The following is a 20294-nucleotide window of genomic DNA, read 5'->3' as shown; positions in this document are numbered from 1 at the left end:
AACAGGGACGAAGAATAGTGGCACAACAAGGACGAGCGCTTTTCCTTGTGTTGCCCCTATTCTTCGTCCCTGTTTGCGCACAAAAAGTGTTAAGATGAATCCATTATAGCATTTGAAGGCTGTGCGTACAAACACAGTATCATCATTGTGAATTCATTTCGCTGGCATCTCATCCACCGGAACTGTCGATCACGGTATACATACTTCCGTACGCTGTAGTAATAGTATGGTGTGTGTCTCAAAAGCTTCGTACAATTCTTGCTTACGGGCCAGTGTTCTCCCCTGCATTTACGCGCGGAAACGGTCTGCCTAGCGAGAGCAATCGAGGATGAGATGACGTTGAAGAAGCCGGTCTTCTAGAAGAGGCGCTTCTTTCGCGAAGCAAGAATGCAAAGAACGAAGTGGTTCGGCGGCCGATCCAGGCAGGTGCCGGTTTCCCGCGGTTATGTCTTCTTGCGTCCCGTGATGTCGGGATATACGAACCGGACGCCGTTCCCGCGTGGCGGTCACGTGCACCTTCCAATTGGTTCGAGTGATGCTTATAGTGCAGGCACCGACGCTGGAGATCGTTCACGCCTGGCTGCGCGGTTCTTCGTCAACACCACGCACGCGCCGTCCTGCGAGAGAGGCTCACAACGACGCCGCTTTTCATTTCGTCCACGTTTTCCAGAGTCCGCCGTTGCCGATCCCGGATCACTTCTGACTTCCTCATCCCCATTAGGGACACGCGCCCGACATAACTCGCCGGCAGCCGGCCCACGTCGCCGTGCGACGCACGCGCAGAACGCTACGCGCAAGCCAATGAGGCCAATACTCATCTCCAAGACTCGCTACTCGCACTACTGACGGCAACACTAAGCGGCAACTAACAAACAACGGCAACACTAACAACGGCAACACTAACCGGCTACTTAATGCTCAAGGCCAGCAGAACGGCGCACCCTCTCGGAGCAAGTACGTTGAGTTTGCTGCGAATACAAACGTTACTGCGGCTACGAAACGCGTACAGTTTCACTCGTACAACAGCCTTAGTATTTGTAACCTAAACTACGGAGAGTTGGCCCGACAAGAAGGGCGGCAACAACCTCGCGATCACAACGATAAGGATGCGGTAGATAGATGCTTTCGAACTTTACAAAACAACGTGTCTAGAATATCTGAGAGACGTGGCAGTGGAGGACTCGATCGGAATTCTAATTTTCACCACCTGCGGCTTTTCAATAAGAGCCCGAGAAACTCTGGAAGCGCATATTTTCATACTTTCATACGGCGCCAGCTACTTCTTCTAAATCGATAGATAAAATATTTATCTTAGATAAGCTATTTCTTTACGGACACCGGATATCTTCTCAGAGAGGAATGTTTTCCCAAAGAAGATTATATCAGGCGTGCAAAGCTGTCCCTTCCGCGCGAGCAGGAGGGGTAAGCGGAGAACATTTGCCGATCCATGCAACGAAAACGCCCCTAGTCGAAAGAAAAGAAAGAGCGGCAACACGCTCACACTAAGTGACGAAACCTGTGCGGGATATTGTCCGCAGCTGTCGGGCATCTTTCGATATCGTAATCCCGAGCTTAGCATCGCTGGGACAGGATAACTCGCTTTGCCCCACGTGCAAGGAGCGCGGCGATGCGAAGACTAAACGGGGCCTTTCTCTCTAAGACCGAGTCCCTCGAGGATTCCGTCTCTTATGAGTTAAATTTGAGTGAAATCTATGGCTACAAGAATATGGTAGCCCTATAACGTTCTGATTTTTTTTTTTTTAGTGTGTGTGTGTGTGTCGGGGGGAGGGGGGGGTACGCTCCATGTGGACTTTTTCTCCTTTGTTTTAGCTAATCGAACATTTGCTGAGCATTACCTGTCAGGCTACAGTTATAGAGCTTTTCTTTCTTGCGGAATAATAGTATATGCAGTGCACCGTTATTCCTCCCTCGTTCTTGTTTATGCCTTCTACTCTTTTATTACCTTCTTTTTGTCTCTTTCTTCATGTGTTGGTATTCTTCATGCTTCTTCTGGCACCAGGAAAGCTCACGTTCTATAGATTGCGTATTTCCGTTTCTTCTTTGCTTTTATTTCGGTCTAGCCGCGTTTTCTTTTGTTTGAATACCGTATAACACTAAAAAACAACGGAAAGCTTACCCGCATTCATTCCTTTCTCCGCTTCGCTAGCCGACGCTCAGCTGACAAGCACCATTCATCTTCGGCCTGCTTACTCAGGCTTCCCTACGAAACTTCAGTGGGCAAAGCGGTTTCGCAAGATTGCCCTCGCTCGTTTCCCATCAGCGATTCAGTAAAGATGGCTAATAATACCTCTGCTTGCCAGTTTTCGCGCGATCCTTCTCGATGTGAAATATTGGACTAAACGCCGTCTGGAGAAATGCCCGAAATGATGGGTTAATCGCAAAGACAAATTTGTTGGGCACCTCTATAAGCATATCGTCTGGAGAAATGTGGTACTGACTGGCCACGCACGAGCGCAGTCTTGGAATGAAGGCCGATCAACTTTCTTGACAACAGCAGTGGCACGTCGTTTGGCGGCTGTTGCTTGCCGCATGGCGTCCGCGCTCGCTGCGTAGTTCAGTAACATGGATAGCACAGGAATCCAACTAGTGGGGTAATTCGCGTAGAGAGAAGGAAGCGCGAAAGGCTGCCTGCCCGTTAAGCAGAAAAAAGGTGCGCGACCTGGGAACGGTGACAAAGCTTCCGAGGTGGCATGAAGAGTGCGCGAAACTCGTTTTCCCAAAGGTATGCAGTTGCGTGTGGGTACGTGCCTCACGTTCCTGATCAATCAATCAATCAATCAATCAATCAATCAATCAATCAATCAATCTGTGCAACGTGCTTGAGCAGCGCTCTATCGCTGTCGCCTGCTCTGACATTGTTAAAAATGCCGCGCAGAAGCGGCCACCCACGCAGAGTTACCAACATAGATAACTGGGAGTAACTCTCTGGCCAAGACTGTCTTCACTAGTTGCAGTGTCGCGGTTCAGCCAGCATGAGAATGATGGGTTTGCTTAAGCTTCGTCCTTCTGGTGTCAAATGACTACGCGACTTAGTAAGTTGATCATATTCAGCAGAAATATTGCGTGATAAACGCAAGATTTTGCAGTGATTATCGTGTGCGTTGAAACTTGTTGCCTTGGTGCGTTTAAAAAAGTATCCCTTCTTGAACTTATGACAAGTATGGCGTAATAAATAACGCCATAAGGAGGTGTGAAGCCACGAGCACGAAGAATAGAGAAATCTGTGTAGTATACTCTTCATTTACAGGGTATCTCAGCGATCGCAGAGCCAGAGTTACCTCTTGTGGTTTTTCTAGGAAACTCTGAGGTCCCTGCAAGTATATTATCGAGTACGTTGACGGGCCATTGCATGTGGGTACAGAAATCAAGTTCGCTGATGAGGGTTCGCAGAACTTGTGTGTGTGTGTGACAACTTTATTAATTATCCTGCAAATTGATGGCCTGGATCCAGGCCGCGCCGGGGGCAGCAGGTTGTGCATACATAACATACTCATTCGAAGAGCTTGCCCCCTTTATTTACAACTATCAGTGCATTTCAGAATGTTCGCTGTGTCTTCACAGTTACTTTGAGGCTGTTTAGAAAGAAATCAAGGCAGAACTCCCGTTAAACCAGAGATGACGTGACACCTGCCAAGCCGCAAGTCCTTTTTTTTTCTGCGCTTCCCTTCTACGGCAAAATTGCATCAGTCTGGTGCTGGTGTCCATACTCATTGCACGAAGTGCATGCCATTTACGCTTACTTATCCGGAGATAACCGGTGTGCGTACTGGTTCATTTCGTTTTTTAGCAATCTACATCGCTAAAGTGGCAAGTATATGCAAAACATATATAGAGCTGACCATTTCGGTGGCATTGTGATACAGGTGCTTAGAACAAAAGGAGCTTTTCGTGTTCCAATATTTGTATGCATACACTGATTCGCGACTGATTATCTGACTTAGCTGAGGCAGAGCAGCAGAGGTGCCGCGAATTTTCATAGAGAATGTTGCATTGAGACATGGTGCACCAACCATTGTAATCACAGACAGAGAGGAACCGCATTCATGGCAGCGCTTTTAATGTCCTGATGCTCAGTGGAACGACTCACCGCAAGACGACAGCCTACCATCCACAAAGCAACAGACTCGCAAAGTGCGTAAACAAAACTCTTGAAGGCAGGCTTTCAATGTATGCGGATGTCGAACCCAAAAATTGGGACGAGATCTTGCCTTATGCAACTTTTGCGTACAACACCGCTAAGCAAGAACCAATACTGATGACTCCGTTCAGCATTGTTCATGGACGAGAAGTACGGGCGATGTTGGATACAATGCTCCCACACGAGTGCGATGGCGCTGACACGGATGCAGAGGCCTTTACAGAACGCACCAGAAGCTAGACAGCTCGCACGCGTGCGGATCTGCCAACAGCAGGGGTGGCTTGCAGGAACATTTAATAACGAAAATAATAACGAATTTAAGAACGCGTTCTTGCGCGCAGAATGTCAATGGAACATTTAATAACGCGTTCCTAAATTTCTTATTATTTTTGTTATTGAATGTTCGTGAAGGCCGCCCTAGAATTACGACGCAGGTCACTACAATGCTCGCCATAGACTAGTAACCTACAAAACCAGCAACAGAGCATGGGTTTGGACGCCTATCCGAGGGCCGGGGCTTTGCGAGAAGCTATTACAGTGATACTTTAGACCATATGGAGTACTACGGCGCCTAAGTGGCGTCACCTACGAGGTATACAGTCCCAGATATCCCCTATAGCACGAGGCGCCGCCAGCACCGGCCTAAAGTTGTGCAGGTAGTACGCATGAAAGTGTAAGTCAGCGACTGGCTGTGCGAGGAACTTCCCACCAGTGACCTCCTCTAGCATCGGGGCAATGCTTCATTTTAGAGGGAGGCAAATGCCACGTCTCTTCTATGTCGACTACAAAGACAACGATGGGAGCTTTAATAGACTTCGTCTCGTGTGTCTCGTGATTACAAGACGAAGAAGTCCTCCGTAGGGCTCTACCACTGCAACAAGCTGTTTTTGTTATACGTGTCCTCGTATCCTATCTTCGTTGCACCGCGACAAGATATATATTAAAGCGCAGGTGTGATCGGCTGAGCGCCAACTTTAGGAGAACGTTCTAGGCTACCGGATTAGGCGGACAGCGTGCTGCTCCGCTGGCCAGCCGGGCCTCGACGTCCTCGCCGCTTACAATAAAGGTAGGCGGCTCGCAGCTGCCTGCGGTTGGTCTGTCAGACGTCATCGCTTTTAGAGAAGTTGGTGACACCGCATTCGCCAACAGTAGAGTGTTCGGTGTTGGGCAAGAGATATCAGTCAGGTTCAACGCACGGTAGTCGCCGCAAGGTATCCAGTCATGACTAGTTTTAATTTGTGTTATACGTGAAGCGGTGATCAAACTGCCGCTTCACTTTAACTTCGTTACTGTTACTTCTTTGTTACTTCGTCAGTTACTGTCGCGAGAGAACGAGACAATGCTTAATGAGCCCAAATAATGCTTAGTGACAAAGCGACGACGACAAAGACACTCTCTGTGTGCACATGAATTTGGTCCTCATGACACACCGCTGCTTGAACTTGAAGGCTGGCTTCCTGACTGTGGGAATCGTCTTGACATGGCACCTTTTATTCCACATCCGGGGAGCATCTGCTGGTCGTGTTTTCTTTTAATTCTCCACCATTCTGCTTGTTTTGTCGCGGGTGTCCCTTTTCTTCTCACTTTGAAATTGATGGAGCACTCTTTCTTTCACCAGCAGCCTTGTTTGCTAGAAATGCTGCTATAAGGTGCAAAATCCCTCGTTCTTGTTCGTTCTTCCTTCTTGTCTTGACGATTCTTCTGCTGTGGGCGCTGCTGGTGTGGCTGTTTCCATCTGCTGCCTCAGATCATATATCATCTCAAGGCGGGAAGGGGGTGAACGCTGTTCTCTCCAAGACTTCCGCTGTCACAGCGTGCAAGTTCTTTGTGAGTCTCCGCGTGCACGTGGAAAACAACGTCATTTTCGAGGCGAAGCCCTCGCGACTTCCTACCGTCTGCAACCCAAGCGCGCCGCCCGCAAACCCTGCCTCGTTCGCAGCTGCCTGCGTCGTCTGCCGCTCGCGTGCGGAATCGCTGAGCCGAGCCGATACGATGATAAATGGCCACGCGGTGCGCTCCTCTCTGTTTGCGCGAGATGCACTTTCAAACACTACTTATTTTAGCTGCCAGCTTGCCTTCGGTTCGCTTTTCAGTCCTCAAGGGTTACGCAAATATACAAGTCGGTGAAGTGTGCCCTCACGTCGACGCATTTGTTTGGCCCCGCCGAACTGTCCGTCATTTTCACGCCTGCGTAACATCCCGCGTGCGAGTGCGAACCCGCCGCGGTAGCCTAGCGGCCATATGGCACTGTGCTTCTCTGCTTGAGGTAGCGGGTTCGATCCCTGCTGCGGTGGCTGCGTTTTGATGGGGGCGATATGTGTGGGTGAACTCAGGTGCCTATTAAAGGACCCCAGGTTGTCTAAATTAATGCGACGGCGTGCTTCGTAATCAGATCGTCGTTTTGGCAGCAAAAGCCCAGATTTCTAAATTGAAGTAAGCTTAGTGGCTGTGATCCGTTAGCGTTCTAAACATCGAGTCATTCGTTTAGAAGGTACTCATTCAGTGCTTCACCAAAAGTAGACATCAGCGGGTTTAAGCATATAGCGTAGGCGTATTATCACTAGGACATACAGCAATACGCAAGGACGTGTACACAAACTGTAGCACTAGTGGCTACCTCAGACACGATCAATTTTGCAGGTAAAGAAGTACGCATATCCCATGCGCTGTGGCAGCAGGTTTAAGCGAAGTTTGCATTAATGTTTGCGAAGAACACTGTTTTTGATCAGTGATAATTAGCAAATACAGAGCACATAAACAGATTGCTCCTATTTTCACCAGAAGCTGCATCAATAAAGATAAGCTTGTGGGGCTCGATCATGCCCATCTCGTGCATGACGACCAAGGGATGACGACGACGGAACTACAACGATGACATGACGATGACTGTATGATGACGACACAATGACAACAATAGCATGATGAATGAAACGACCAAGGCGACATGACGACGACACGGTAACAATGGAATGTAGACGATGGAATGAAATGAAATATTGTGACAAGAATGGTATGTCGAAGCTGGATGATGACGAAGTATAACGACGACGGCGTGATGATGCCAGCAGTAGTCAACACCACAAAACTGAAGAAATGAGGCAAAGAAAGTTGAAATAGCTCCGAGTATCATGTCACAGCACCTGGCTCCTCTGTTGCCCACATATTTCGTTGCTTCCCACATATTATTGGATACACATTGCAGGAGCAGCCACTCGAGCTGTTTCGCGGCCCAGCTAGTAGCAGTCTGACTAATCGCCAGGCGGCGTAATACGTCTGCGTCTCGCCCACTTCAAGGAAAGTCCCATTCCTGTCCGTCGCCTAAATCGTGACCATCGTTATCTTTCGCAACCAATAAAATCCTTCTTTAGCCGCCTGCTCCTGTTCACGTGCTGTTCGTGTTGCTGCTGCGCGTTGGCCTCTACGTCCACCTCATTGAGGCACCTCATTTTCACTGCACGTTATTTGCGTTGCTTCTTATAAGCAAATATATTGTTATTTATTGTGTCTTTAAGCCTTGTGACTGCGTCGCACCGGACTTCTGCAGCGGGTGAGGAGCGGAGCGCCTATGCCACACGGTGAGCGTTTTGTGCGCGTGTAGCATACAGTGGGGCTCCGGCGCCTGGATCGTCAGTGATCTTGGTCAGCATCGTCAGCATACCGTCAGCATGCCTTGGTCAGTGATCAACCATTCTGTTTAGGGGCACGTCACTCGCGGAACAGCGTTTGCATCACTTGCGACGATTGACATGCTAAAAACTTGCTCCGAACAGCTTGGGTTCGAAGTACGGAATTTGTAGCTCACCTGCTCGCCATCACGTACGCCTTTTATGAAATAAGTTAATTATAGATGGCAGTCAGCACCGTTTGGCGAAAGCATGCTTACCTAGGGGCGCCATGTGTGCGTGCTTGCCGTGGGTGCACAAATACCATTATTAAATACATCATCAGGTGTCTTCAAGCGAAAGTTTCCGGAGTCCGGAGTCCTCCACTACGGCGTGCCTCATAATCATAATGTAGTTTTGGCACGTAAAACCCCATATTTAATTTTTTTAAGCACACCGGAACAAACATGAGCCACAGGATGAGGCGTGTGTGTGTGCTGCAAAAAAAAAAAAAAAAGAAAATGGCGCGGTAACGACTGGGCACATCGTAATGGAATGCTACGATATTCGCCCAGCGAGACCCGCAGGGAATCCCTGCACCTTCCAGAAGCGTTGGGATTCAAAACAGACGGAAATATTAACTTGGTTAACAGTCGAGATAGGTAAACGGTTATTAGAAACTTGGTGAAAAAAAAAACAGGGAGGAAATTGACAGAACCAGAGTCATTGCAAACGTAATGTACTGGTACAATCTAGTGATAAAGGTACTACACACGAAAGATAAGGTAGAGATCAGATAGGCGAAAGGCTAGATGACGATAGACGCAGTAAAAGCTGCCTAAATGAAGCAGGCTAGACAACTATTTGTCACCGAGTTTAGCTATTGCTTCAGGATTAACTGTGTACAACTAGCCCAAGCATCAGCACTACTGCAGCATACCTGTAGGCCATTTCCCGAATGAACTTAGCTGGAAGATTGCGCTTGTGATGTACATTTTATGTGTTTTCGTGTCTTCGTCTTTTTCGCAACACTGCATCAATGTTGACCATTTGTCACCGCTCCGCTTCAAAGGGGATGCCAGTAAACATAATCATCAACATCAGCAGCAGCCTATTTGTTTCCCTAGGCGTGCGGTTTGTACTCCAAGTCCATATCTTCATTTCATTTGCACCTGGAACGTTAAAACTAGCCATCGTCGCACAATTAAGAGGATCCGAAAGTCGACGAAAAAAAAAAGGAGGATTGCAAGGCGTTCTTCTGGTTGTTCACCCGGAATCTTTGCGATATGCTGCGAAAGAACATCCACGGTGAAGGCCGTATTCGTGTTATTAAGGTTCCTGCGGTCTACAGGGCTTCACGATAAAATTTAAGAACACCTCCCCCCCCCCCCTACAGCTCTTTAGTGTACGCGCTTTGTTCGCGCTTGTCCTTCTCTCTCTGTATCTCCCCTTCCGCTCTATTTCTCTTTTTATCCCCCTTAACCCTTTCCCCGTGAGAGGTAGCCAACCTCTGGTTAACCTCCCTGCCTTTCTCTGTATTCTGTTCTCTCTCTATCTCTCTCCCTCTTGCCTGTATACATTTTTGAAACATGTTATGACGCATTTTCGTTGATTGTTTATTCTAGCCGCATCATTCTCAAGCTCCCTCTCTTCTCAAACTCATGCTGCTATATTTCTATTTCAACGACACGTCCAACATTCATTTAACTTTACAGCACTCATCGCATGGTCTTGACATTCTGTGGGCCGTTCCTTAAGGTACCATGTGTTCCCTCTTTAATACATATGCGAACGAGGGCATAAGTAAAACGGTAATAAAAACTACCGTTATAATATCATATTCGCACGCGGCCTTCTCTGTGTCCCATCTTATGTTTAGATTTTGCTAGTCATTCTTGAATGAAATATTTCTTGTTTGAATGATTAACAAACGCTTCAGAAACACGCATGTATAATCATACATTAAGTATATCAGCACTAAGCTCTCTCCGCTCAACGCGTATGCCCTCGATCGTCCTCCAAAGATGTACTCATTTATTATTCCTCAAGTCCGTTCTTGGGGATTCCGGTGACACGGAAATGAAGTACCGAGCACAACTTGACTAGTTCGAAGCTGTACAACAAACTTTAGGTTGCCGCGTGTGGTCCTCTTTTAATTCGCTTGCATACAGAGGGGGCAAACATATTTACTCAGACTTTTCGGGATGAAAGATTTTTTTTTCCAGAGCATGCATATTTGAAGCTCCCGACGCGCAATGGTAGACAGAACCAACGACGCTCGAAAAGTTCCTGCTCGCTGGTGAAGGGTGTTTGCTCAGGGGCCATGTTTACGACTCTCAAGACTTGAGAAAGGCGGAATCTGCCTTCTGCTACGCAGCAGCCGTGCCGAATGCGGCGAGATGTTACGCCTGGCTAGACAGCGAGGAGCACGTTTCGCCTCCACGTGTCCTGGTCTGTTTCCGCAAACTTGCGCCACTCAGGTCAACAAGTAGAGCGAAAAACATTTCCTGTCGTTAGGGGAGGAATTAGAAGCCGGAAGAGATGCGAGAGAAAGCATACGCCGGCGCAATACCGTACAGATTCCCGAACTTCCTTTGTGCTATCTTCCAGCAGAATAAACGAATGCGAGAAATTCCTTCATTCTAAGGAACTGAGCTTCTTCTGCGAGAGCGATGTCGTTTGTTTGTTTGTTTGTTTGGTCGCTCAGTTCATCGGTCGGTCTTGAAATAAACAAAAACACTGTAATATGGAAGGCGCGCAGGGCTATTATGCTCTCTGAACAATTTTTTGTCGATTTTGCGAAATTGCATTAATAAATATTTCACTTACTTGATTGAGTCAAAACATAGGCATTTTTTTCACTGCGGGCGTGTATAGATGCTGTCTATTAACTATGAATCGGCGTTTATTTCAATGTTTCCCTTTGATTGTGTGAGAAAATATTACTTCAATAGCCGAACAGCTGAGGGATTCTTGTTGCGTTGAAGTGATGAAATATTTTAGTCAAACGTTAGGGTGCTGCGGTTGTACCAGATTTATGAAAGCTCCGGAGAAACAACTGAACGAAGAACCTTAAGGAAAGTAGTCTTTCGCTATCGGGCTCCCGACTACTAGTCAACTAGAGACGTCGTAGATTAGGCAAAGGCAAGGACCTTAACTGTAGCTACTAACAAAGATGAACGAATTTATCTGTTATGGTACAGGACACAGATATATATATATATATATATAGGAAAGGCGGGGAGCTCAATCAAGGTCACACTCTACACGATGGCTACCTAACACGTGGGAAACGAGGAAATAAAAACAAGAAGGCAGAAGGAGAAGGAGAGTTATTGTACGTGCACCCGCCGATGAATTTTCAGCCCTTTATGTAGTAACAAGGCAAAATATTACCCAACAAACTCTTTTCTTTTTTTGCAATTACGCGTATATTTGGCAAATATTTGCTCTCGCAGAATCAGCGCACTTGCAAGCTCTGAAATTTCGAGCAAGCTCAAGATATTGTCACGCGGTAGTGACGGTCAGGAGCACAGTAGCAAAGCTGTGAATGACGAAACTTGCGTTTTCTTGGGCGAACCTGTGCCCGCAAAAACAGGCTGCGCTCAGAGAGCAACGATGGTGGCGAACACAGTCGGCGATCGTCGAAAATCTGATCGACGGGTCAAGTGCGTTGGCTTCCGTACTTGGGTCGTCGAAGGTTCCAGAGTAATCGCTGGAGCCCGCGTGTCTTCGAGATATAGTACTACACAATTCGCGTCGCGCATGCATGCGATCAGATTACACGAGGTTGGGTGGCAACAGACAGCGGATGGAAGCATCGATAACATTCGAGAAACTTCCGATGCGTGCAGGCGCGTCCTGCGCTGCGCAATAAAATTTGTTAGGCAGTGAAGCGCGGTCACCCGGTAAGCAAATACAAGTGTCAGTGCGCTCGGGTATCTAGACAATGGACACAACAATTTAATGAACAAAGTTTAATTTTCAGGGGTATCGAACTTGGAAATCGCTACTACTGCAAGTTAAAAGTCATCATTACCGGGAAAGCGTGCATATTGCTTACATTTTTTTAACAGACGATCAATCAATAGGCTTGATAGAAGAAACAGACCTGCAATGCTGACTTGTTTATTTCGTGACTGGGTTATATAATACCCCCAGTCGCAACAATACAATGAAGAAATTTTAGTTTTCAAATATCTATGTGAAAAGTTGTAGCCGGCGCCAACTAAAGGCGACATCTCCTAAGTTTCATATAACAAAAAAGAGAAATTTTTTATCTACGTTTGTACCTTTCTCGCTCTATTGTGGCGGCGGTAAACGCCATACACTAAAGAGGTACTTGCTTCAAACAAGTTTATTCAGGAAAGTTCCTGAAGCAGGCGAAATTGGCAACAGCAAAGTCGCTGAAAGGTCCCTGTGACGCTTTTAAAAATGGTGCGTTGATTTTTCGTTTCTACTGCTGTTCGCTTTTCTTTTTTTTTTTTTTGGTAAGTCATCGCTAATAATGTGTGTAGTATGCCGCAAATTCTGTGCTCAGTACAAACTTTAATAAAATGCATGCTATCACGCCCCCATCTCCTCTGTTATGTCTTCGAGATTTTGAGGAATTTTAAGGCTCACTGTTTGGCAGGTATGTATTCACGACCACGAAGGCAGACGCACCTCTCGTAACGGTTTGTATATAAGAGTAAGTAAAAGAAGCAAGCAGGAAAAAACAAGAAAAATTGCCATAAATGGGCACAGTTTGCTACCCTGCTCTTGTTGAGGAGGAAACCGAAGCAAGGCAAAAAAGGAAAGTAGGGAACAGAGATGTAGGCAATAAGTGCAAGAACCACGCACGCAAAGAAAAATTCACAGCATAGTCATCAGCAGTTGCAGTATTTTATTGTTGAAAATGCCATATCTCAAGGTAACAAGTTTGTGAGGACTACGCTCTCATCACAAGTCTTTCTTTTTCTTTTTTTTTTCTTTTTACAGCGAAGCTGTCAAGGGTTACTTTCCCCGCTATTGTGTCCGCGGGTAGAAAAAAATACCGAAGTTAGTGCTATGCCCGGCCGACCCACGGCGGAGGTGAAGCACTTAAGCACTCTTCATACGTGGGCCTATCCCGGAGACAGTGCAATGCCGGGCCGACTCGCGGTTGAAGTGCCAGTTCGCCATTAAGGGACCGCTTCGCTCGTTATCCTTCTTCACAGAGTGGAAAGAACCATTTTTTTTTAGCTGATATACTTACTGATGGCATTCGGCGAAGAACATCCCGCAACATGGTTACACGAGAACACGTGTCATATTTACTTTGGCGAACAGCCGTACAGAAAACGTGATGCGGTCTAAGAAAGAAAAAGAAACGAACGAAATTGTTATTCTGATGTGCACAGCACAAGGGTCTTATATTACGTACGACTTCCCATAACTTTGTTAAAGTAAGATTAAATGAGGTAGAATTTACTCGAGTTAGGGAAATTAGAAAATTATTAACGAATTTTGGAACGCATGACCCATAGGGAGACGCTGTGTTTCGGTCCCGTAGCTTTCAGAACACTGCCTAGTAAGAAGTGTGCCAGACTAAAGAGCACGCCTCTATCGTGAAAAGCTGCTGCGCAGCAACCAGCAAGGTGATTTGCTGCTTGCGTCTCTCAGCAGTTGCCGCACGCCTGCCGCATAGGGTCTGCAGTGCGTCCTCAACAAACGATGGCGCCTCAGGACAGCCAAGAGCTGATACTTACATATTCCGGCACCTGAGGATAGATTTACGTTGCACGAAGGTGTCAGCTATAAACTATTTAACGCACGTACGCACGCACGCATAGTTCTGAACACCAAACAGAAATAAAACGGAATATAAAGAAAGATAGTGTAGTGCCTAGTGGGAAATACTATATGCTCTGTAACATTAATCTAATCATTCCTCTATATATCAACGAGAAGAATGGGGATTAACCGAGGGGCCCGATCTTTATTAATCATATCATGGCTTCTCACCTTATAGATCAACTATGTAACAGACATGATTATGGTACATGTCATATAGGATTTACTGACATACGTATATGTATATGCCTATACTGCTTAGTGGCGATGTTTCATTGTTGTAGAGCACGGTGCCTGATGCGCCGAGAAGTATTGATCAGTCCGGATTAGAACTGCAGTGTAAGCTAAAGGATTTGCGCGTTAAAGCTGTGCATTATTCAACCCACGTACTTTACGACGGAGGCGAAGACATAATGGCTTATCGTCCATAAAAGCACGATGCTCACTGGCGTGAGCTATATGTAAAACAGCGCAATTAACAAGTTTTGAATGGGAACAGAGAACGGGCCGTTATCGGACGCACGGGAACGACAGCTGTGAGTAAAAGAACCCTGGGGTCAGCACTTTTGTTGGCGCATTCATACAAAGTGCCGACTACACGTCGAGAGAGAGAGAGCGTAAACTTTATTTTGAAATCAGTAAGATTTGAGTCCGGCGTCTCTTTAGTGGGTCTGGGCACCCGCCGCGGACGCGGTTACGAGACCTTGTCTCGAAGCGGCTTCCTCGGCTCGCTGGACGGCCCAGAGTTGTGCTGTCAGGTTCGAGCTGAGCAGTGCGGTCTTTCAGCGCGAGCGGAGGCTGGCGGTGGAAGAGACGGAGGGGTCGGCACTGCCCGACTTGTTTGTTAAGTGCTGACATTCCTATAATATGTGATTAAGTGTGGCAACCGAGCCACACGATGTGCATCTGTTTGTAGTGTATATGTCTGGATACATGGCGTGCATGAGTCTTGGGTTTCTGTAAGAATGGAATGTAAGAATGGAATGTAATGTAGAGAGTCGCCGACTTTCTTTTCAAGAGACACAGAACGTTCATGGGGCTATGTGAAACTGTTTTCCGGACTGGTCGAGAGAGCGAGAGAGACAGAAGAAAAAGGAATGGCATGGAGGTTAACCAGATGGGTAGATCTGGTTGGCTACCCTACGCTGGGGAGAGAGGGGAGGGGGAGGTAAAGTGATAGCAAAGTAGAGATAAAGAAAGACCGGTCGAGATTTGCCGTAAGGTAACTCACCTCAGTGGAGGAATACAAGTAACTATCCATTGCTTTCAACTGCGGAACACTTGTTGATTATTGCGGCTGTTTCATTTGTAAGGGCAATAATAAAGACGCATCCTGCAGGAGTGTCTGTAGTGGTACGTACGAGAGTGCGCCCTGGTCAGGCACGTACCAAGATATTTTTTTTCGGGGAGCGGGAGGGGGGGGGGGGTGCGCCACTCAACGTAACTTTTCCATGCAAATGAAGGAGGGGCGGGTACCTTTACTAGTACAAATGCGAATAACGCCCACCGTTCGCCGTTAAGACGCGTAAACCCGCAAAAGAGAAATGAAATAAGGTGTATCTCGCAGGCCCGCCTGTGAGATACACATCTCCTTTACTTGGCAAACAAGGAACCACATCAAATGGACTCGCGCAGGTAAGACGCTCAGGAAGAAGACTGCCAAGAACAAGTAAATAAGTGAAAGTGTAAAATAAAGATATCTAGTAACGCTTCTTGAATCAGCTTTGGAAGAATTATAGAGAAATATATATTTGCGGGTCAATCACAGTTCTTTTGGATCCTTAGTTTACTGCTCCGCTAAGTGCCAAAAGCGACTCGTGTTGTTATTTGGCAAGTTGTGCAGCGATGCGTTGCAACCAGTCCCGTACAACCACGTAAAGCGCGAGATGCTGCGGTTCTAGACGTACTGCGCCCACCGCCGATGGTTAGGAAAACGCCCACATCAGCACATCAGAGAAGTGGCTACGTCAGGTGGCTCGATTGATAACTGTAGAAGTGTCATTCAAAACACACGGAATCATTCTCCACTTTCGATGGTGTTTTCTCGACTGCCTTTTTAAATAAGAAGACGTTGATCCATAAATATTTTTCAAACAACCTTTAAATTTGTCAATTTTCGCGTTTCCTCCCAGTTTCGCTGTTGCCTTGGCTCTCTCCCTTAGTAGATCGCTTAATTTCTCAACTCCGTCCAACTCTTGTCTCCATTCCCCAATTTTGTACGAAAAGTGCTGTACAATTAGGGGAAAGAAACAGACGAGGTAACGGGCGACATTCATATCGCTTATGGTTTAACGGTTATGGCAGTATTTGATGATGGACGCTGTTTCGAATGATCTTATTTTCCACCTTATCTAGCCCATATCGTGGGATGTAGTTCCGAGGATCTGCCAGCGTCGTGACGAGCAGTCACTCGAGGAAATACTGAAGTAAAAGGAAAAGTTAAACGCAACTGGAGTATTCTCCAGCCGCAACTCGTTCCACGAGCATACAGACCAGCTGACTACGAACTGAATCCCTTTCTTGGTCCCTGGAACAGTCTATACAAAGAAGGTTGAACTAACGAAGCAACAGCGGCAGGCGTGACCGTTGCAATATATGGTGACACCTGAACGCATCTCGAATTGATTGCGTGGCCCGACCTCCCAGCATTACAGTAACCGTGGGGAGCCTCAGGGCGGAGTACTGAGCCCGAGGCTCTTTCATCTAACACTCATTGGACTCGCCGACATCCTTCCAAGCACCGTTAGGCTCTCCATTTATGCCGACAGCATTTGTATTTGGACGTCGGGTGTGACGCGACTGCATCTTCGCGCGCGGCCTCAGAAGGTAGCCATTTTAACATCATCCTACCTTCGAGAACACGGACTTTATATATCATTTGAAAATTGTGCAGTGGTGGCGCTTACCAGGAAATCAATGTCTCCATACGTGATATCCGTCGACGGACAGCTGATCTCGTACAGCACGAGTCACATAGTTTTTGGGGGTGGTCATTGACAGAAACCTCTCCTGGACCCCTCATGTGAATTATGTGAGAAAACGCCTGACAGGAACTTGTCATATGTTCAAGTTCCTAGCAGGAAATACCTGGGGAGTGCCAATACAATCTATGCTGCAACTGTACATCATCATCATCATCATCATCATCATCATCATCATGGTTGAGCCCACATCAGGGCAAAGGCCTCTCCCATTCTTCTCCAACAGCCGCGGTCATGTACTAATTGTGGACATGTCGTCCCTGCACACTTCTTCATCTCATCCGCTCACCTAACTTTCTGCCGCCCCCTGCTATGCTTCCCTTCCCTTGGAATCCAGTCCGTAACCCTTAATAACCATCGGTTATCTTCCTTCCTCATTACATGTCCTGCCCATGCCCATTTCTTTTTCTTGATTTCAACTAAGATGTCATTAACTCGCGTTCTTTCCCTCACCCAATCAGCTCTTTTCTTATCCCTTAAAGTTACACCCATCATTCTTCTTTCCATAGCTCGTTGCGTCGTCCTCAATTTAAGTAGAACCCTTTTCGTAAGCCTCCAGGTTTCTGCCCCGTAGGTGAGTACTGGTAAGACACAGCTATTATACACTTTTCTCTTGAGGGATAATGGCATCCTGCTGTTCATGATCTGAAAATGCCTGCCAAACGCACCCCAGCCCATTCTTATTCTTCTGTTTATTTCCGTCTCATGATCCGGATCCGCTGTCACTACCTGCCCTAAGTAGATGTATTCCCTTACCACTTCCAGTGCCTCGCTAACTATCGTAAACTGCTGTTCTCTTCCGAGACTGTTAAGCATTACTTTAGTTTTCTGCAGATTAATTTTTAGACCCACTCTTCTGCTTTGTCTCTCCAGGTCAGTGAGCATGCATTGCAATTGGTCCCCTGAGTTACTAAGCGAGGCAATATCATCAGCGAATCGCAAGTTATTAAGATATTCTCCATTGACTTTTATCCCCAATTCTTCCGAATCCAGGTCTCTGAATACCTCCTGTAAACACGCTGTGAATAGCATTGGAGAGATCGTATCTCCCTGTCTGACGCCTTTCTTTATTGGAATTTTGTTGCTTTCTTTATGGAGGACTACGGTGGCTGTGGAGCCGCTATAGATATCTTTCAGTATTTTTACATACGGCTCGTCTACACCCTGATTCCGTAATGCCTCCATGACTGCCGAGGTTTCGACAGAATCAAACGGTTACTCCTAATCAATGTACAGGGTCCTCTTCATTGGATTCCTGCGGTACAGCCTACCGGTCATGTCCAACACCTGCAGAACTAACCTGAATATAATCCAAAGCATCCAAGCCCAAGCCCTCAAGATATGCCTTGATCTACCGCGCGGTGCGTCAACGACTGAAGTTATTGCAGTTGCTCAAGATTCCACTCTTAGAACGCAAATTAGCATTGAAACAATGCGTGTGCACATAAGACACTTCGCTCGGACCCCTACCCGCCACCTCGCAAGTCTCCCAGTAGATAGGCCCCACACGACATTAAGTGCGACTGTCTTCGCGCACCGTGCCTCTCTCAGGTCAGGTTACGCACCTGCGGCAAGACGTTCGATTCCTCCATGGTATGTGAGCCGTACTCAAGTAAACTTTGCAATCCCAGGACGTCAGAAAAAGTCGGAGCTGCCGTCATCAGCATTCAAGCAACTACCTTTACTTGTCTTGTACGAGGAACACAGCGACTGCACACACGTCTATACTGGTGGACCAACTACATCAACTAGTTCCACTGGTGCTTTAGTTATACCATCAATTAGAATAACCCAGCGGTTCTAGACTTTCCATATGACTACGTCTACAGCTGCAGTGCTCGGGGCTCTCCGCGACGCGCTTCATCTGATAATTGCTGAAAGTCCTCAAAAATGAGCACTCTTCTGCGCATTCAAGGCCGGCTTTGCATTGTGTGAAGTCGTTTCTCCGACATGGAACTCACGATCAGCTCACATGTGAAATCGTGGAACTTGTCCATCGCACGAGAGAAAAAGGCGCCAATAACTATTTTCAATGGATACCAGGTCATTGTGGTATCATTGGAAATGATGACGTAGATAATGCAGCTCGGACGTCAAACCATGAAAACCCCTGCGTCCCCATTCCTTTCTCAAGGACCGACGCTGCAAGACAACTTCACGTTCTAGCACGCACGATCTCCTTAGCAGAGTTGAATACCGCACATACAAGGCGCACAAGACTGCACAAACTAAACCCTTTACTGTAACTCAGACCTCCGGCCGGGCTGAACCGACGCGAAGCGTCTCTTCTGTGTCGGTTGTGGCTCGGGGTTCGCTTCACAAATGCCTACTTAGCACTAATTGGAATGGCTGATAGTCCTGCATGTGATGTTTGCGGATGTGAGGAGAACATTGACCACTTATTGTGCCGTTGTCCTGAATTTCAAGCACACAGACAATCTTCGTCCAACACATTAAGGAAATTAGATGATCGTCCTCTGAGTGAACAGACAGTACTAGAGCACCGTCCCCATCGATCATCGGCTCAGAAGGCAGTGAAGGCACTTTTGTGCTTACTCAGAACGTTTTGTTTGCGCGAGTGGCTTTGATTCAATTACTGTCTAAGCACGTCGCTATACCTTCTCTCTCCCTTCTCTCTCTTCCCCTTCTCCCTTCCCCTGGCGTAGGGTAGCCAACCAGACTCTTGACTGGTTAACATCCCTGCATTCCTTATATTCCTCTCTCTCTCTCTCTCTCTGTCTGTCTGTCTGTATGTCTGTCTGTCTCTTTCTCTAGTTGATTGCGCGGGCACGGAATCGATGAGAAAACCGGCCTTCACGCCCCAGGAGATGCCTATAACTACCGCCATCCAAAAGGAGTAAGAAAGGCAGCAAAATGTTGACCGCCGAATGGCTGTCGAATCTCAAGATTGATTTGGCAGCACTTTAGGAATGTGTGTGAGGACTGGAGGCGTGGGCGAGGGGGGAGAGGTGATATGCCGCTTCATTGCGGAGAGCCCTCCCCCCCTCCCACTTGGGTACGTGTCTGGCTCTGGTTTTGTTGGAAAGCTATTGCAACAGACGCATGCATTCACTATCCTTTAGTACGCGTATACTTGACGTTTAGTTAATTCCACACATAGATATATTTATTTTACATAGACGACATAAAATACTCAAGACCCGCGGTGGTTTCTCAGTGGCTATGGTGTTAGGCTGCAGAGCACGAGGTCGTGGGATTGAATCCCGACCACGTTTCGACGGGTGCGAAATGCGAAAACACCCGTGTACTTATATTTAGGTGCACGTTAAAGAACCCCAAGTGGTCGAAATTTCCGGAGTCCTCCACCACGGCGTGCTTCATAATCAGAAAGTGGTTTTGGCACGTTAAACTCCACAATTTAATTTAATTTCTTTAAATCCTCAAGACAAGTGAGCAGATCAATCACATCATAGAGACGCGCGATAACAGCTGTCGCAGCCGCTGACTATTCTTCAGTGCTACAAAGCGTCACATAACTCTGTATTCGTGAACACTCCTCGACTATAATCTGTTCCTCGAATCCGAAGTGTATCGGTGGCCTTAATGCAGGGCAGCAGAAGCCAAATTCACACCTCAGCAGTGGCGATCACCTAAACAAAAAAACAAAACAAAAGTGCTTCTCAGTGGTTCCGTGGCTGACGTAATAGAATTAATAACTGATGTTGAATGTACAGTTTATGCTGGTGACATGTCCAAAAGAAGCAGAAATGGTATTGC

The sequence above is a fragment of the Dermacentor variabilis genome, chromosome 3 (genome assembly GCF_050947875.1).
Source record: "Dermacentor variabilis isolate Ectoservices chromosome 3, ASM5094787v1, whole genome shotgun sequence".
In the NCBI taxonomy this organism is placed as follows: domain Eukaryota; kingdom Metazoa; phylum Arthropoda; class Arachnida; order Ixodida; family Ixodidae; genus Dermacentor; species Dermacentor variabilis.
The sequence above is the reverse complement of the archived record's forward strand: the minus strand, read 5'-3'. Positions refer to the sequence as shown.